The 21,023-nt window shown below is 38.6% G+C and overlaps 1 long non-coding RNA gene across 3 annotated transcripts in view; it reads right to left on the reverse strand.

Annotated features, from left to right (window-relative positions):
* Positions 1–248: 248 nt before the first annotated feature.
* LOC147336230 (uncharacterized) overlaps positions 249–21,023 on the reverse strand; it is a 61,207-nt gene continuing 40,432 nt past the window's right edge. For all 3 annotated transcript variants that reach the window (XR_015128228.1, XR_015128227.1, XR_015128226.1), the window contains one exon: positions 249–2,528. This is a non-coding gene — a long non-coding RNA (uncharacterized LOC147336230). The remainder of the gene's footprint in view (positions 2,529–21,023) is intronic.

Below are 21,023 nucleotides of genomic sequence, written 5' to 3' on the forward strand. Positions count from 1 at the left end.
TGTTACATGCATTTGAATGGGGAACTCGACCGAAACAAAGTATAGGTTTTCATTATGTGTATAACTTGGAAATCTTAGCTCAAACAGCTGCAAATCCTGTTTTCCCAGCACAGGGACCTTGAGTTCTATAAGATAAAGCCATAAACATGTGTATCCGAGTCTTCTAGCAAAAGTTACAGCTATTTATATGAAGTTGTACAAAAACGCTTTCTTTCGCCAAGACAGTGCGTTTCTCACTGTTACATGCATTTGAATGGGGAACTCGCCCGAAACAAAGTACAGGTTTTCATTATGTGTATAACTTGGAAATCTTAGCTCAAACAGCTGCAAAACCTGTTTTCCCAGTGATAGGTTTGTAGCTTGAACCCATCCGCTGGAACGTTGAAGACAATATAATTACACTGCTAAGCAAGACACAAATAGGCAAAGTTCTTCATGTTACTCGTGCACGGGAGAGACCGGACAGAGCGCCGTCCCTTCGCTTGACCCCAGTCGCTCTCGTCCGTCCTCCCGTAACACTGTCCTTTTATTGAGGTTACATGAATATGCATAGGTTCATTAACATACGACGTCTACATACAAACAAAGAGTACCTTGCCTGTGTGTGTTTGTGTGTGTGTGTGTGTGTGTGTGTGTGTGTGTGTGTTGCTGATCAAAGGGTCAAACATCCTTGGTCAGGAAGAGGGTAGACTAGACCCCCCCCGGTGAGGAAGTCCAGCAGTTCATCTAAACAGAAAAGCACTTGGACTAGAACAGACGTAGCTACGTTAATCCTACCATAAAACAATTAAGACAAGGTACGAACTTTCCCATGCTCCCAGGATATAGGTGTGCATTCTAGTGTGGAATACACACCAAGCCTCTGTAGCCTGTTAAAGATCACACAACTTATCACTACACAATTGATTATACACCTCTATGCATCTATGGTTAAATATTTCTAAGCATAAATAACAATCAACAATACAAACTCTAACATTCCCCCGTTTTTGACCTTTATGCTAGAAAGTTCCCAGTTATGCATACCTTATGTCTGACAGTTTCAATGCAAACATTTTTTTTACTCAGCATATGTCAAATCACCCTAAATTACTGTAAAAGTTACACAGTTTAATAAATGTATTAGCAGTTACCCCATTCATTGAGCTCATCTCATGGCAAACTGCATCTTACGAGCAACCAAAGAAATTGTTAATTTAATAGTGAAACTAAGAAAGTAACATTTTCAAAAACATCTCAGCTTGGTGATGCTTCCTCCGGGTGTGCAAATCACATGTCTCTCTGCAGAGTGGTTTGAGTTCTGCAGGGCGTCATGAATGTCTCTTCTAGTTGTTTCGTTGTCCATAGGACCAGAGTCCAAATGTATGTAGAATAAACATTCAAACATACCAGTTAGTTTTGTTGTTTGTCAACATGGGTCTCAGCTATTTCCAAAGCTGCAGACCTCTCAGCACTCTAGTTTTATGGCCTCCCATCACCTCACTTCAGGCCTTCATCCTGCGAGGGGGATATTTATGACTCCTTCATTGTCCACGCTCTGCAGAGAAACACCTCTGTGGAAAGGGTGCAGGGTTCAGTTGTCTTACTGCTGTTATGATCCCAGCAGCCTTCAGAGTGTCATCGTATGCACAGTATAGTGGCACAGCATTAGGTGATGTTCATAGGAAACTGCTGTCATCACCACCATAGCTTCTGGTTCCTGTGCTTTCACAGAATCATGATGTCATCCTCGAACTCCTTCTGCGCTGTCGATGGAGCTTGGCACGCTCCCCTCATCCCACGAGTTTTCATGTTCCAACGCTGCTGAAGGTTTAAGGCAGAGCACGTCGTACACCTTAGTTGTCTTCCTCAGCGTCAATATTGAATCTTTCATTTTATTTAAAATCTCCTGGAAACTCAGTAGCACAGCTCTCTGTGTGATGTCTGCTGTGCTGAAGATGATCTCTGATCCTCCTGAAGCCTCTCTCCTGGCCTCAGCTCCCATCTTGTGGACGATCCTCTCCTCTATTTTGCAGGCAGTTTCATGGTCCTTGCTGTGGCTCCAAGGTCTGATCTCATGATGGGCCCCAACCAGCTTGACCTTTGACCTCAACCACTGCCTGGCTGTCAGCTATGCCTGGAATGGTTCACGCTTCTCACTGGGCCTCTGAAGATTTCTCAGGAGATTACTGCTGCACCTGTATTTCCTTGCTAAGAAGAAAAACTTCTATTTGGAGAGCATGTCAACAATCATCAAACCACATTCTTTAGTTCAGTGAACTTCACTTATAGGCCATCAAAGCCTCATCTGAACATGGGTGCACCACTTGCATAGGTTTAATACTTGTAAATAAACGGCTAATCACACAAATCACTGCAACAATAATAGTAAACATTGTTTAATGTTAATCCTTGCACTCCACCTCTTGACGCATGGACATTCCCATGCGTCAACTCACCAAACCTGGATCCCTGTCTTAAAGAAAAAGATTAGCTAGATCACGTCCCAGGCAACATCAGGGCATCTCCTCTGGAGTAGCTCCGTAACCCTGCAATAAAAGATGTTAGCGTGTGTTGCATATTAAGTTTGCTTAACACCTGGCTCTCCCAGGAGCCTGCATACACACCATCACGGCCTGGAAAGCAAAATCTGGAAGTGAAATCAAACTTCATACCTGTAAACAATTGTATCATAAGAGTAATAAGCATTCAACATCAGCAAGACAAGTGTCATGTGCAGGTTTTCTCAAATCAGTAACTACAACTATTACCCTAATTCACCTCAGACATGGATTATCCCATGTACTCTGTTAACATTAATGTAATCAGTGACTTCTCTTAAGCAAAGTCACTCCACTCATATATTATTATTATGGGTTCAAAAGTGGCCAGCAAATGAGCCCATAATAAACTATTCCATAAATACCGTAATCTCTTATTTGTTTTACTCATGTCACTTGTCCGCTTCAGCTGAATCTTCTAAATGCAGTCTCAGAAAAACAAACATTAGCAATACACATTGACCATCCTGGTGGGCAGGCGTCGGCCATCCACATTCCAGAGGTGCCATAAAACACCATAAAGTTAACACTCGCTGTGGAAAAAGTAACACTGGTCTCATCACAGTATGTCTCAAACTATATTAATTTCTCCATCAACATATAGCCTGTAACTACAGTTTTCGTCACACATAAACCCAGAAATCTTGTAGTAGAGAAACATTAGCCAGTATTCCTATAAATCACATGATCAAACACATGAAGAACCGTAATGCTGTAAAAACGAAAATGCAAATGTTAGCGCTTGCGCAGGCGTATGCATACTTTGTCACAGCTATCTCTGTGAGCACACAAGCTAGTGAATGACGCACACATAGTAAATTCACAGACACAGAAAATGGCATTTAAAATGTTAAATCATCACGCAACCTCGAGTGTTGCTGTCATCTTTCTGCTCCTGTAAAGGGAAGCACACACAGACTCATCTGCACCCCTGCCAGGCGGGGGTCAACTTCACACAGTCGTGTTACATCAGTAAAGTCTTGTCAGCTTTTGTCAGCTTTTACCAGTCAGTCAGTTTGTTTTCCTTTCACTCACTCATTCATGCATTCATTCTTTCTTTCTTTGCTGATAGTGGAACCTATCGTCGCATTTAGTTTCCACTCTCAGCAAAATGACGTCATTTCAAAAAGAAAAAGAAGAACTTTAGTTTGGATTACATCGCTGAATCCTTTTGGACTGGGACTGTCATTTAATAATTGTCCCAAATAAGTGGCTTTCTCCAGAGTCCATTTAAATGTGGAGAACTCACTTGGCACAATTTTCTCGACGACGTGTAGCGCTTTTAATTCCCGACGTGCAGATCTGCTTAAAGAACAGAGATTATCGAACAAAACTTTCAGTGCACTGTGAAAGTATCAAAATAAAAAGGCCTTGCTAAGTCATGACACAAACTCCTCATCAACTTCACAACAGGAGAAGAATCATCAGCTAGATTCACTCCAAACCAACCATCAGCTGCACCACTCACAACATAAGCCTAATGTCTTCTTTAACTTATGAGTTTAATCACCAGGTCTGTGTTCTTCACTCATTTAGGCCACAGATCTATTTTATTCAGTTTTCCTTTTTTCCCTTCATCATAAAACATGTGACATGCTGTCATGCACTTCACAAAAGAAGTTTGTTCTGACGTATTCAGAGTTGTGTATCTAAATACAGGATTCACTCGCACATCAAAGCAGGAAACTCAGTGTTTTAGAGTCTCCACTCAACACACAACAACTCCAACACATCTCATTCACTCATACTAGAATTCAGTCACCTTTCATTAATCTAAAACCGATCAACTAATTTGCATATCAGCTATTAACCCACTAAGTTGACAGGACGACAGAAAAGCATGTTCAAAATAGTATCACAAAAGACAATTTCCCTCATACAGTAAATTACATGTGCTGCCTCAATCAAGCAGGAAGCTTCTCCCAATTTACCATTTTAACAACTAAATTTATTGTCTGATCACTGGTTGGTCAAACCAGGATCTTTTTTCCCCACAAAAGTTAAACTGTTGTCCTGCAACCTGGAGAGTCAATTTTTTGCATTGGATAAATTCAGTATTTAATAACAAGTGTCTGCTAAATTGACACTATTTTAACACTGATGAAAGATAACAAGCTAATTTTCATTGCATGGGTGTTTGTGCCTTTCCTACACATTTCTCTGCTATTATTTAATCATTTCTTAACTAATGTGCTATGAGTCCACTGGTCTTTGCATGAGCTCTCTTGTGTTTGTGTTAGTAGGGTTAATGCATGTTCTGCTTGTGTGTGTGATTTTGTATATGATGTATATGTTTTTTATATTTGCATATATCCAGACTCCTTCTCAATTTTCCAACTTAAGCAGTCAGTTTTCTTTTCCCCAAGTTTGCTAACCCAAATTTTGATTTCCCACATTAAATAATTCCTATGTGTTCTCACCTAGTCTTCTCACTCTGTTGTCCTCTCACTCTTTTGTCCTCTCCCACTTCAACAGTCCAAACAGCCGGCAGTTCTCCTTCAGCTTTGTCCTGTGTTCCACTGTCTCTTCTTGCCATTTTACTCCACAGGTGGCAAATGTCAAACTCCAACTGTTCAGTTCTCCTCAAACGTTTTCTTCACATGCACAGTGAAGTCACAGCCTGTTGTAAACACAGTGCCATCCATCCGATCAGTCAGGATGATGGGTTTGCTCTTCTTCTTTGATGCTGTTTGTCCACATTGCTGCTGCTTTGCTGGGACTCTTTGCTCAGGACTTGCTGCTGTCTTTATCTGCCATGTTATTGCTCTTTGGAGCTGCATTCCTCAGGGAGGAGTGAGCACTTGCTTGTGAGGTTGAGAGACACATGGCGCTGTAAATAAGTCAGCCAGAAACTTGGCCTGCATGTTTCCAATGATGTTAAACTATAACTTTCTTCCGACCGCTGCATGTGGAAAATTGATTCAGGTCTGCTTTTCACCTGAAAGTGACAAACTAAGACATGTTCATTATTATCATCACTGCTTAACCAACACACATCTCTCTCTCTCTCTCTGTTTTTGTGAACAATCCTTTCTTAAAAGCAGAAAATGAAATTATAGTTGTTTTTTTTGGTTGATCAACACAAAACCTTTTTCCTATGATTATTTTTTTTCTACAATATAAATTCTCCCTCTTATTCACTCTTTTTTTTTTAATTTACAATAGCTGGTGACCTGCAAAATCACCGCTGTCACTCACAATCAAAGGCAATTACTCTTGCACAGTGCACAAAAACACTGTGATGTCAGACACATTCACACTCACTTTGTCATCTGCATAAATAAATCACATTTATCAACGTGTCAGAGCACTCCTTACGTTGTGGTACATCTTATCTCCTGTTTATCTCCTGTGCCATGGTGATCCATAGGCATGATCACACGTTTATTTATTTTCAACCCAACAAAACAAATAAACAAAAACATGATGCTGATGCTATGAACACTCCACACACAAGAGTCAAGATTCAGGAAAACTGCTCATGGAAACGCTGCACACTCCAGTTATCACAGTTATCATAGCGTTGTTTCCCTCTCTTAGAGTAGTTCTCAGACAGCTCTCGATCTGATAATGTGTAGCCTGCTCATCAGCTCAGAAGAAAAAAAAAAAACCCGCAACGCAACATCACACAGTAGTTGCTCTGCCCACAGCGGCAAAGTCTTACACTTTCATATTCAACACAGCTTCTCCATCATGTACTTTTAGATGTTTCATACAGGGTTCAGCATAGTTGTTTTCACAGGTGTGCTGTATATCTCAACAATGGTTCATAATAAGACGACAGTCTTCCACACAGGTCAAGTGCCTCTATGCACTTCATTAGTTTAAATATTTATCTATATCACTTCACCTCACATGTCATCGTACTGAATTTGAGCAACCACAAGCGTAATGTAGATGACTTTTAACAACTATCCACCTCAATTACGTCTATGGTCTGGCACACAGGCTGAAGAGTTAACGTTTTGTGTCAGCAAGGGGTGGGGGGACAGCCACCCACCAGAGCATAGCTGCTGATGTGGGCTGGCCTTCTCCACACGCTCTTCAAGGCTGGTGTGTTTTCTGAAAACTTCTAACATTTTAATCTCTTCCATTTTTAAGCCTGCGATTAACCGCACGGCTCAGGTCCGCGTGAAACCCGCGTGACCGCGCTCACGTGAACCCGCGCAGCTGTGGAGCCGTCGCTCCCTCTCTTTTTTACATAAATACTTTGTGCTGCCAGGAGCAAAGTCCAGCACAAACGTCTGTCTCCCTCCGACTCACTCTTGGTTGCCTAGAAACCCATGATAACAACAACAGTCGGTGTCACAGACCACATGTTCTGCTCCGCACACACCCACACAACAACAACAACGACGACGACGACAACAAAAACAACACAAAATAGGCCTATCGTCCAGCACAGTCTGGACCCCGCGGAACTTCTCAACGCCCCACAAAGTGGCGGAGAACTCACCTCTCGCCACACAAAGTAGCGAGGAACCTCTTGCTCCACAAATTAGCAAGGAACCCGGGTATCGCTCCACAAAGTAGCGAACTTCTCAACGCCTCACACAGTGGCGGAGACTGCACAACCACATGGTTATAGAGTCGGGCTCTTCTCAACGCCTCACACAGTGGCGGAGACTGCACAACGACACGGTTATAGAGTCGGCCTCTTTAAACTTACTTGGCATTGCTTAGAGTGTAATATCAGCCCGAATCCCGCCGACCGTCATTCATCGAGGAGAAAAGACAGACCGCGAATCCACAGGAACTTCCTGGCTGACGTCAGTCTTTCAGCGTGCCTCTCCTCCCCTCGGTGAATGCGATTCCAGGGCTCCGGCATCGAAGGACCAATTAATGATAGGTTTGTAGCTTGAACCCATCCGCTGGAACGTTGAAGACAATATAATTACACTGCTAAGCAAGACACAAATAGGCAAAGTTCTTCATGTTACTCGTGCACGGGAGAGACCGGACAGAGCGCCGTCCCTTCGCTTGACCCCAGTCGCTCTCGTCCGTCCTCCCGTAACACTGTCCTTTTATTGAGGTTACATGAATATGCATAGGTTCATTAACATACGACGTCTACATACAAACAAAGAGTACCTTGCCTGTGTGTGTGTGTGTGTGTGTGTGTGTGTGTGTGTGTGTGTGTGTGTGTGTGTGTGTGTGTGTGTGTGTGTGTGTGTTGCTGATCAAAGGGTCAAACATCCTTGGTCAGGAAGAGGGTAGACTAGACCCCCCCCGGTGAGGAAGTCCAGCAGTTCATCTAAACAGAAAAGCACTTAGACTAGAACAGACGTAGCTACGTTAATCCTACCATAAAACAATTAAGACAAGGTACGAACTTTCCCATGCTCCCAGGATATAGGTGTGCATTCTAGTGTGGAATACACACCAAGCCTCTGTAGCCTGTTAAAGATCACACAACTTATCACTACACAATTGATTATACACCTCTATGCATCTATGGTTAAATATTTCTAAGCATAAATAACAATCAACAATACAAACTCTAACACCCAGCACGGGGACCTTGAGTTCTATAAGATAAAGCCATAAACATGTGTATACGAGTCTTCTATCAAAAGTTACAGCGATTTATATGAAGTTGTACAAAAACGCTTTATTTCGCCAAGACAGTGCGTTTCTCACTGTTACATGCATTTGAATGGGGAACTCGACCGAAACTAAGTATAGGTTTTCATTATGTGTATAACTTGGAAATCTTAGCTCAAACAGCTGCAAATCCTGTTTTCCCAGCACAGGGACCTTGAGTTCTATAAGATAAAGCCATAAACATGTTTGTCTGAGTCTTCTATCAAAAGTTACAGCTATTTATATGAAGTTGTACAAAAACGCTTTATTTCGCCAAGACAATGCGTTTCTCACTGTTACATGCATTTGAATGGGGAACTCGACCGAAACAAAGTATAGGTTTTCATTATGTGTATAACTTGAAAATCTTAGCTCAAACAGCTGCAAATCCTGTTTTCCCAGCACGGGGACCTTGAGTTCTATAAGAAAAAGCCATAAACATGTGTATCCGAATCTTCTATCAAAAGTTACAGCTATTTATATGAAGTTGTACAAAAACGCTTTCTTTCGCCAAGACAGTGCGTTTCTCACTGTTACATGCATTTGAATGGGAAACTCGACCGAGACAAAGTATAGGTTTTCATTATGTGTATAACTTGGAAATCTTAGCTCAAACAGCTGCAAAACCTGTTCTCTTTTCCCAGCACGGGGATATTGAGTTTTATAAGATAAAGCCATAAACATGTTTGTCTGAGTCTTCTATCAAAAGTTACAGCGATTTATATGAAGTTGTACGAAAATGCTTTCTTTCGCCAAGACAGTGTTTCTCACTGTTACATGCATTTGAATGGGAAACTCACCTGAAAAAAAGTATAGGTTTTCATTATGTGAATAATTTTAAAATCTTAGCTCAAACGGCTGCAAAACCTGTTTGCCCAGCACGGAGATATTGAGTTTTATAAGATAAAGCCATGAACATGTTTGTCTGAGTCTTCTATCAAAAGTTACAGCGATTTATATGAAGTTGTTCAAAAACGCTTTCTTTCGCCAAGACAATGCGTTTCTCACTGTTACATGCATTTGAATGGGAAACTCACCCGAGACAAAGTATAGGTTTTCATTATGTGAATAATTTTTAAATCTTAGCTCAAACGGCTGCAAAACCTCTTTCTTTCGCCAAGACAATGCGTTTCTCACTGTTACATGCATTTGAATGGGAAACTCGCCCCAGACAAAGTATAGGTTTTCATTATGTGAATAATTTTTAAATCTTAGCTCAAACGGCTGCAAAAACTCTTTCTTTCGCCAAGACAATGCGTTTCTCACTGTTACATGCATTTGAATAGGAAACTCGCCCGAGACAAAGTATAGGTTTTCATTATGTGAATAATTTTAAAATCTTAGCTCAAACGGCTGCAAAACCTGTTTGCCCAGCACGGAGATATTGAGTTTTATAAGATAAAGCCATAAACATGTGTTTCTGAGTCCTCTATCAAAAGTTACAGCGATTTATATGAAGTTGTTCAAAAACGCTTTCTTTCGCCAAGACAATGCGTTTCTCACTGTTACATGCATTTGAATGGGAAACTCGCCCGAGACAAAGTATAGGTTTTCATTATGTGAATAATTTTAAAATCTTAGCTCAAACGGCTTCAAAACCTGTTTGCCCAGCACGGAGATATTGAGTTTTATAAGATAAAGCCATAAACATGTGTTTCTGAGTCCTCTATCAAAAGTTACAGCGATTTATATGAAGTTGTTCAAAAACGCTTTCTTTCGCCAAGACAATGCGTTTCTCACTGTTACATGCATTTGAATGGGAAACTCGACCGAGACAAAGTATAGGTTTTCATTATGTGAATAATTTTAAAATCTTAGCTCAAACGGCTGCAAAACCTGTTTGCCCAGCACGGGGATATTGAGTTCTATAAGATAAAGCCATAAACATGTTTGTCTGAGTCCTCTATCAAAAGTTAGAGCGATTTATATGAAGTTGTTCAAAAACGCTTTCTTTCGCCAAGACAATGCGTTTCTCACGGTTACATGCATTTGAATGGGAAACTCGCCTCAGACAAAGTATAGGTTTTCATTATGTGAATAATTTTAAAATCTTAGCTCAAACGGCTGCAAAACCTGTTTGCCCAGCACGGAGATATTGAGTTTTATAAGATAAAGCCATAAACATGTGTGTCTGAGTCTTCTATCAAAAGTTACAGCGATTTATATGAAGTTGTTCAAAAACGCTTTCTTTCGCCAAGACAATGCGTTTCTCACTGTTACATGCATTTGAATGGGAAACTCACCCGAGACAAAGTATAGGTTTTCATTATGTGAATAATTTTAAAATCTTAGCTCAAACGGCTGCAAAACCTGTTTGCCCAGCACGGAGATATTGAGTTTTATAAGATAAAGCCATAAACATGTGTGTCTGAGTCTTCTATCAAAAGTTACAGCGATTTATATGAAGTTGTTCAAAAACGCTTTCTTTCGCCAAGACAATGCGTTTCTCACTGTTACATGCATTTGAATGGGAAACTCGCCTGAAAAAAAGTATAGGTTTTCATTATGTGAATAATTTTAAAATCTTAGCTCAAAAGGCTGCAAAACCTGTTTGCCCAGCACGGAGATATTGAGTTTTATAAGATAAAGCCATGAACATGTTTGTCTGAGTCTTCTATCAAAAGTTACAGCGATTTATATGAAGTTGTTCAAAAACGCTTTCTTTCGCCAAGACAATGCGTTTCTCACTGTTACATGCATTTGAATGGGAAACTCACCCGAGACAAAGTATAGGTTTTCATTATGTGAATAATTTTTAAATCTTAGCTCAAACGGCTGCAAAACCTCTTTCTTTCGCCAAGACAATGCGTTTCTCACTGTTACATGCATTTGAATGGGAAACTCGCCCCAGACAAAGTATAGGTTTTCATTATGTGAATAATTTTAAAATCTTAGCTCAAACGGCTGCAAAACCTCTTTCTTTCGCCAAGACAATGCGTTTCTCACTGTTACATGCATTTGAATGGGAAACTCGCCCCAGACAAAGTATAGGTTTTCATTATGTGAATAATTTTAAAATCTTAGCTCAAACGGCTGCAAAACCTGTTTGCCCAGCACGGAGATATTGAGTTTTATAAGATAAAGCCATAAACATGTGTGTCTGAGTCTTCTATCAAAAGTTACAGCGATTTATATGAAGTTGTTCAAAAACGCTTTCTTTCGCCAAGACAATGCGTTTCTCACTGTTACATGCATTTGAATGGGAAACTCGCCCGAGACAAAGTATAGGTTTTCATTATGTGAATAATTTTAAAATCTTAGCTCAAATGGCTTCAAAACCTGTTTGCCCAGCACGGAGATATTGAGTTTTATAAGATAAAGCCATAAACATGTGTTTCTGAGTCCTCTATCAAAAGTTACAGCGATTTATATGAAGTTGTTCAAAAACGCTTTCTTTCGCCAAGACAATGCGTTTCTCACTGTTACATGCATTTGAATGGGAAACTCGACCGAGACAAAGTATAGGTTTTCATTATGTGAATAATTTTAAAATCTTAGCTCAAACGGCTGCAAAACCTGTTTGCCCAGCACGGGGATATTGAGTTCTATAAGATAAAGCCATAAACATGTTTGTCTGAGTCCTCTATCAAAAGTTAGAGCGATTTATATGAAGTTGTTCAAAAACGCTTTCTTTCGCCAAGACAATGCGTTTCTCACGGTTACATGCATTTGAATGGGAAACTCGCCTCAGACAAAGTATAGGTTTTCATTATGTGAATAATTTTAAAATCTTAGCTCAAACGGCTGCAAAACCTGTTTGCCCAGCACGGAGATATTGAGTTTTATAAGATAAAGCCATAAACATGTGTGTCTGAGTCTTCTATCAAAAGTTACAGCGATTTATATGAAGTTGTTCAAAAACGCTTTCTTTCGCCAAGACAATGCGTTTCTCACTGTTACATGCATTTGAATGGGAAACTCACCCGAGACAAAGTATAGGTTTTCATTATGTGAATAATTTTAAAATCTTAGCTCAAACGGCTGCAAAACCTGTTTGCCCAGCACGGAGATATTGAGTTTTATAAGATAAAGCCATAAACATGTGTGTCTGAGTCTTCTATCAAAAGTTACAGCGATTTATATGAAGTTGTTCAAAAACGCTTTCTTTCGCCAAGACAATGCGTTTCTCACTGTTACATGCATTTGAATGGGAAACTCGCCTGAAAAAAAGTATAGGTTTTCATTATGTGAATAATTTTAAAATCTTAGCTCAAAAGGCTGCAAAACCTGTTTGCCCAGCACGGAGATATTGAGTTTTATAAGATAAAGCCATGAACATGTTTGTCTGAGTCTTCTATCAAAAGTTACAGCGATTTATATGAAGTTGTTCAAAAACGCTTTCTTTCGCCAAGACAATGCGTTTCTCACTGTTACATGCATTTGAATGGGAAACTCACCCGAGACAAAGTATAGGTTTTCATTATGTGAATAATTTTTAAATCTTAGCTCAAACGGCTGCAAAACCTCTTTCTTTCGCCAAGACAATGCGTTTCTCACTGTTACATGCATTTGAATGGGAAACTCGCCCCAGACAAAGTATAGGTTTTCATTATGTGAATAATTTTAAAATCTTAGCTCAAACGGCTGCAAAACCTCTTTCTTTCGCCAAGACAATGCGTTTCTCACTGTTACATGCATTTGAATGGGAAACTCGCCCGAGACAAAGTATAGGTTTTCATTATGTGAATAATTTTAAAATCTTAGCTCAAACGGCTGCAAAACCTGTTTGCCCAGCACGGAGATATTGAGTTTTATAAGATAAAGCCATAAACATGTGTGTCTGAGTCTTCTATCAAAAGTTACAGCGATTTATATGAAGTTGTTCAAAAACGCTTTCTTTCGCCAAGACAATGCGTTTCTCACTGTTACATGCATTTGAATGGGAAACTCGCCCGAGACAAAGTATAGGTTTTCATTATGTGAATAATTTTAAAATCTTAGCTCAAATGGCTTCAAAACCTGTTTGCCCAGCACGGAGATATTGAGTTTTATAAGATAAAGCCATAAACATGTGTTTCTGAGTCCTCTATCAAAAGTTACAGCAATTTATATGAAGTTGTTCAAAAACGCTTTATTTCGCCAAGACAATGCGTTTCTCACTGTTACATGCATTTGAATGGGAAACTCGCCCGAGACAAAGTATAGGTTTTCATTATGTGAATAATTTTAAAATCTTAGCTCAAACGGCTGCAAAACCTGTTTGCCCAGCACGGGGATATTGAGTTTTATAAGATAAAGCCATAAACATGTTTGTCTGAGTCCTCTATCAAAAGTTACAGCGATTTATATGAAGTTGTTCAAAAACTCTTTCTTTCGCCAAAACAATGCGTTTCTCACGGTTACATGCATTTGAATGGGAAACTCGCCTCAGACAAAGTATAGGTTTTCATTATGTGAATAATTTTAAAATCTTAGCTCAAACGGCTGCAAAACCTGTTTGCCCAGCACGGAGATATTGAGTTTTATAAGATAAAGCCATAAACATGTTTGTCTGAGTCTTCCATCAAAAGTTACAGCGATTTATATGAAGTTGTTCAAAAACGCTTTATTTCGCCAATACAATGCGTTTCTCACTGTTACATGCATTTGAATGGGAAACTCACCCGAGACAAAGTATAGGTTTTCATTATGTGAATAATTTTAAAATCTTAGCTCAAACGGCTGCAAAACCTGTTTGCCCAGCACGGAGATATTGAGTTTTATAAGATAAAGCCATGAACATGTTTGTCTGAGTCTTCTATCAAAAGTTACAGCGATTTATATGAAGTTGTTCAAAAATGCTTTCTTTCGCCAAGACAATGCGTTTCTCACTGTTACATGCATTTGAATGGGAAACTCACCCGAGACAAAGTATAGGTTTTCATTATGTGAATAATTTTAAAATCTTAGCTCAAACGGCTGCAAAACCTGTTTGCCCAGCACGGAGATATTGAGTTTTATAAGATAAAGCCATAAACATGTTTGTCTGAGTCTTCTATCAAAAGTTACAGCGATTTATATGAAGTTGTACAAAAACGCTTTATTTCGCCAAGACAGTGTGTTTCTCACTGTTACATGCATTTGAATGGGAAACTCGCCTGAAACAAAGTATAGGTTTTCATTATGTGAATAATTTTAAAATCTTAGCTCAAACGGCTGCAAAACCTCTTTCTTTCGCCAAGACAATGCGTTTCTCACTGTTACATGCATTTGAATGGTAAACTCGCCCGAGACAAAGTATAGGTTTTCATTATGTGAATAATTTTAAAATCTTAGCTCAAACGGCTGCAAAACCTGTTTGCCCAACACGGAGATATTGAGTTTTATAAGATAAAGCCATAAACATGTTTGTCTGAGTCTTCTATCAAAAGTTACAGCGATTTATATGAAGTTGTTCAAAAACGCTTTCTTTCGCCAAGACAATGCGTTTCTCACTGTTACATGCATTTGAATGGGAAACTCGCCTGAAAAAAAGTATAGGTTTTCATTATGTGAATAATTTTAAAATCTTAGCTCAAACGGCTGCAAAACCTGTTTGCCCAGCACGGAGATATTGAGTTTTATAAGATAAAGCCATAAACATGTTTGTCTGAGTCTTCTATCAAAAGTTACAGCGATTTATATGAAGTTGTTCAAAAACGCTTTCTTTCGCCAAGACAATGCGTTTCTCACTGTTACATGCATTTGAATGGGAAACTCGCCTGAAAAAAAGTATAGGTTTTCATTATGTGAATAATTTTAAAATCTTAGCTCAAACGGCTGCAAAACCTGTTTGCCCAGCACGGAGATATTGAGTTTTATAAGATAAAGCCATAAACATGTGTGTCTGAGTCTTCTATCAAAAGTTACAGCGATTTATATGAAGTTGTTCAAAAACGCTTTCTTTCGCCAAGACAATGCGTTTCTCACTGTTACATGCATTTGAATGGGAAACTCACCCGAGACAAAGTATAGGTTTTCATTATGTGAATAATTTTAAAATCTTAGCTCAAACGGCTGCAAAACCTGTTTGCCCAGCACGGAGATATTGAGTTTTATAAGATAAAGCCATAAACATGTGTGTCTGAGTCTTCTATCAAAAGTTACAGCGATTTATATGAAGTTGTTCAAAAACGCTTTCTTTCGCCAAGACAATGCGTTTCTCACTGTTACATGCATTTGAATGGGAAACTCGCCTGAAAAAAAGTATAGGTTTTCATTATGTGAATAATTTTAAAATCTTAGCTCAAAAGGCTGCAAAACCTGTTTGCCCAGCACGGAGATATTGAGTTTTATAAGATAAAGCCATGAACATGTTTGTCTGAGTCTTCTATCAAAAGTTACAGCGATTTATATGAAGTTGTTCAAAAACGCTTTCTTTCGCCAAGACAATGCGTTTCTCACTGTTACATGCATTTGAATGGGAAACTCACCCGAGACAAAGTATAGGTTTTCATTATGTGAATAATTTTTAAATCTTAGCTCAAACGGCTGCAAAACCTCTTTCTTTCGCCAAGACAATGCGTTTCTCACTGTTACATGCATTTGAATGGGAAACTCGCCCCAGACAAAGTATAGGTTTTCATTATGTGAATAATTTTAAAATCTTAGCTCAAACGGCTGCAAAACCTCTTTCTTTCGCCAAGACAATGCGTTTCTCACTGTTACATGCATTTGAATGGGAAACTCGCCCGAGACAAAGTATAGGTTTTCATTATGTGAATAATTTTAAAATCTTAGCTCAAACGGCTGCAAAACCTGTTTGCCCAGCACGGAGATATTGAGTTTTATAAGATAAAGCCATAAACATGTGTGTCTGAGTCTTCTATCAAAAGTTACAGCGATTTATATGAAGTTGTTCAAAAACGCTTTCTTTCGCCAAGACAATGCGTTTCTCACTGTTACATGCATTTGAATGGGAAACTCGCCCGAGACAAAGTATAGGTTTTCATTATGTGAATAATTTTAAAATCTTAGCTCAAATGGCTTCAAAACCTGTTTGCCCAGCACGGAGATATTGAGTTTTATAAGATAAAGCCATAAACATGTGTTTCTGAGTCCTCTATCAAAAGTTACAGCAATTTATATGAAGTTGTTCAAAAACGCTTTATTTCGCCAAGACAATGCGTTTCTCACTGTTACATGCATTTGAATGGGAAACTCGCCCGAGACAAAGTATAGGTTTTCATTATGTGAATAATTTTAAAATCTTAGCTCAAACGGCTGCAAAACCTGTTTGCCCAGCACGGGGATATTGAGTTCTATAAGATAAAGCCATAAACATGTTTGTCTGAGTCCTCTATCAAAAGTTACAGCGATTTATATGAAGTTGTTCAAAAACTCTTTCTTTCGCCAAAACAATGCGTTTCTCACGGTTACATGCATTTGAATGGGAAACTCGCCTCAGACAAAGTATAGGTTTTCATTATGTGAATAATTTTAAAATCTTAGCTCAAACGGCTGCAAAACCTGTTTGCCCAGCACGGAGATATTGAGTTTTATAAGATAAAGCCATAAACATGTTTGTCTGAGTCTTCCATCAAAAGTTACAGCGATTTATATGAAGTTGTTCAAAAACGCTTTATTTCGCCAATACAATGCGTTTCTCACTGTTACATGCATTTGAATGGGAAACTCACCCGAGACAAAGTATAGGTTTTCATTATGTGAATAATTTTAAAATCTTAGCTCAAACGGCTGCAAAACCTGTTTGCCCAGCACGGAGATATTGAGTTTTATAAGATAAAGCCATGAACATGTTTGTCTGAGTCTTCTATCAAAAGTTACAGCGATTTATATGAAGTTGTTCAAAAACGCTTTCTTTCGCCAAGACAATGCGTTTCTCACTGTTACATGCATTTGAATGGGAAACTCGCCTGAAAAAAAGTATAGGTTTTCATTATGTGAATAATTTTAAAATCTTAGCTCAAACGGCTGCAAAACCTGTTTGCCCAGCACGGAGATATTGAGTTTTATAAGATAAAGCCATAAACATGTGTGTCTGAGTCTTCTATCAAAAGTTACAGCGATTTATATGAAGTTGTTCAAAAACGCTTTCTTTCGCCAAGACAATGCGTTTCTCACTGTTACATGCATTTGAATGGGAAACTCACCCGAGACAAAGTATAGGTTTTCATTATGTGAATAATTTTAAAATCTTAGCTCAAACGGCTGCAAAACCTCTTTCTTTCGCCAAGACAATGCGTTTCTCACTGTTACATGCATTTGAATGGGAAACTCGCCCCAGACAAAGTATAGGTTTTCATTATGTGAATAATTTTAAAATCTTAGCTCAAACGGCTGCAAAACCTGTTTGCCCAGCACGGAGATATTGAGTTTTATAAGATAAAGCCATAAACATGTGTGTCTGAGTCTTCTATCAAAAGTTACAGCGATTTATATGAAGTTGTTCAAAAACGCTTTCTTTCGCCAAGACAATGCGTTTCTCACTGTTACATGCATTTGAATGGGAAACTCACCCGAGACAAAGTATAGGTTTTCATTATGTGAATAATTTTAAAATCTTAGCTCAAACGGCTGCAAAACCTGTTTGCCCAGCACGGAGATATTGAGTTTTATAAGATAAAGCCATAAACATGTGTGTCTGAGTCTTCTATCAAAAGTTACAGCGATTTATATGAAGTTGTTCAAAAACGCTTTCTTTCGCCAAGACAATGCGTTTCTCACTGTTACATGCATTTGAATGGGAAACTCGCCTGAAAAAAAGTATAGGTTTTCATTATGTGAATAATTTTAAAATCTTAGCTCAAAAGGCTGCAAAACCTGTTTGCCCAGCACGGAGATATTGAGTTTTATAAGATAAAGCCATGAACATGTTTGTCTGAGTCTTCTATCAAAAGTTACAGCGATTTATATGAAGTTGTTCAAAAACGCTTTCTTTCGCCAAGACAATGCGTTTCTCACTGTTACATGCATTTGAATGGGAAACTCACCCGAGACAAAGTATAGGTTTTCATTATGTGAATAATTTTTAAATCTTAGCTCAAACGGCTGCAAAACCTCTTTCTTTCGCCAAGACAATGCGTTTCTCACTGTTACATGCATTTGAATGGGAAACTCGCCCCAGACAAAGTATAGGTTTTCATTATGTGAATAATTTTAAAATCTTAGCTCAAACGGCTGCAAAACCTCTTTCTTTCGCCAAGACAATGCGTTTCTCACTGTTACATGCATTTGAATGGGAAACTCGCCCGAGACAAAGTATAGGTTTTCATTATGTGAATAATTTTAAAATCTTAGCTCAAACGGCTGCAAAACCTGTTTGCCCAGCACGGAGATATTGAGTTTTATAAGATAAAGCCATAAACATGTGTGTCTGAGTCTTCTATCAAAAGTTACAGCGATTTATATGAAGTTGTTCAAAAACGCTTTCTTTCGCCAAGACAATGCGTTTCTCACTGTTACATGCATTTGAATGGGAAACTCGCCCGAGACAAAGTATAGGTTTTCATTATGTGAATAATTTTAAAATCTTAGCTCAAATGGCTTCAAAACCTGTTTGCCCAGCACGGAGATATTGAGTTTTATAAGATAAAGCCATAAACATGTGTTTCTGAGTCCTCTATCAAAAGTTACAGCAATTTATATGAAGTTGTTCAAAAACGCTTTATTTCGCCAAGACAATGCGTTTCTCACTGTTACATGCATTTGAATGGGAAACTCGCCCGAGACAAAGTATAGGTTTTCATTATGTGAATAATTTTAAAATCTTAGCTCAAACGGCTGCAAAACCTGTTTGCCCAGCACGGGGATATTGAGTTCTATAAGATAAAGCCATAAACATGTTTGTCTGAGTCCTCTATCAAAAGTTACAGCGATTTATATGAAGTTGTTCAAAAACTCTTTCTTTCGCCAAAACAATGCGTTTCTCACGGTTACATGCATTTGAATGGGAAACTCGCCTCAGACAAAGTATAGGTTTTCATTATGTGAATAATTTTAAAATCTTAGCTCAAACGGCTGCAAAACCTGTTTGCCCAGCACGGAGATATTGAGTTTTATAAGATAAAGCCATAAACATGTTTGTCTGAGTCTTCCATCAAAAGTTACAGCGATTTATATGAAGTTGTTCAAAAACGCTTTATTTCGCCAATACAATGCGTTTCTCACTGTTACATGCATTTGAATGGGAAACTCACCCGAGACAAAGTATAGGTTTTCATTATGTGAATAATTTTAAAATCTTAGCTCAAACGGCTGCAAAACCTGTTTGCCCAGCACGGAGATATTGAGTTTTATAAGATAAAGCCATGAACATGTTTGTCTGAGTCTTCTATCAAAAGTTACAGCGATTTATATGAAGTTGTTCAAAAACGCTTTCTTTCGCCAAGACAATGCGTTTCTCACTGTTACATGCATTTGAATGGGAAACTCGCCTGAAAAAAAGTATAGGTTTTCATTATGTGAATAATTTTAAAATCTTAGCTCAAACGGCTGCAAAACCTGTTTGCCCAGCACGGAGATATTGAGTTTTATAAGATAAAGCCATAAACATGTGTGTCTGAGTCTTCTATCAAAAGTTACAGCGATTTATATGAAGTTGTTCAAAAACGCTTTCTTTCGCCAAGACAATGCGTTTCTCACTGTTACATGCATTTGAATGGGAAACTCACCCGAGACAAAGTATAGGTTTTCATTATGTGAATAATTTTAAAATCTTAGCTCAAACGGCTGCAAAACCTCTTTCTTTCGCCAAGACAATGCGTTTCTCACGGTTACATGCATTTGAATGGGAAACTCGCCCCAGACAAAGTATAGGTTTTCATTATGTGAATAATTTTAAAATCTTAGCTCAAACGGCTGCAAAACCTGTTTGCCCAGCACGGAGATATTGAGTTTTATAAGATAAAGCCATAAACATGTGTGTCTGAGTCTTCTATCAAAAGTTACAGCGATTTATATGAAGTTGTTCAAAAACGCTTTCTTTCGCCAAGACAATGCGTTTCTCACTGTTACATGCATTTGAATGGGAAACTCACCCGAGACAAAGTATAGGTTTTCATTATGTGAATAATTTTAAAATCTTAGCTCAAACGGCTGCAAAACCTGTTTGCCCAGCACGGAGATATTGAGTTTTATAAGATAAAGCCATAAACATGTGTGTCTGAGTCTTCTATCAAAAGTTACAGCGATTTATATGAAGTTGTTCAAAAACGCTTTCTTTCGCCAAGACAATGCGTTTCTCACTGTTACATGCATTTGAATGGGAAACTCGCCTGAAAAAAAGTATAGGTTTTCATTATGTGAATAATTTTAAAATCTTAGCTCAAAAGGCTGCAAAACCTGTTTGCCCAGCACGGAGATATTGAGTTTTATAAGATAAAGCCATGAACATGTTTGTCTGAGTCTTCTATCAAAAGTTACAGCGATTTATATGAAGTTGTTCAAAAACGCTTTCTTTCGCCAAGACAATGCGTTTCTCACTGTTACATGCATTTGAATGGGAAACTCACCCGAGACAAAGTATAGGTTTTCATTATGTGAATAATTTTAAAATCTTAGCTCAAACGGCTGCAAAACCTCTTTCTTTCGCCAAGACAATGCGTTTCTCACTGTTACATGCATTTGAATGGGAAACTCGCCCCAGACAAAGTATAGGTTTTCATTATGTGAATAATTTTAAAATCTTAGCTCAAACGGCTGCAAAACCTCTTTCTTTCGCCAAGACAATGCGTTTCTCACTGTTACATGCATTTGAATGGGAAACTCGCCCGAGACAAAGTATAGGTTTTCATTATGTGAATAATTTTAAAATCTTAGCTCAAACGGCTGCAAAACCTGTTTGCCCAGCACGGAGATATTGAGTTTTATAAGATAAAGCCATAAACATGTGTGTCTGAGTCTTCTATCAAAAGTTACAGCGATTTATATGAAGTTGTTCAAAAACGCTTTCTTTCGCCAAGACAATGCGTTTCTCACTGT

Source organism: Aulonocara sp. 'chitande type north' Nkhata Bay, linkage group LG3 (genome assembly GCF_057382095.1).
Source record: "Aulonocara sp. 'chitande type north' Nkhata Bay isolate Kocher_YH1m ecotype deep benthic linkage group LG3, A_spYH_male_GT1.1, whole genome shotgun sequence".
NCBI lineage: Eukaryota > Metazoa > Chordata > Actinopteri > Cichliformes > Cichlidae > Aulonocara > Aulonocara sp. 'chitande type north' Nkhata Bay.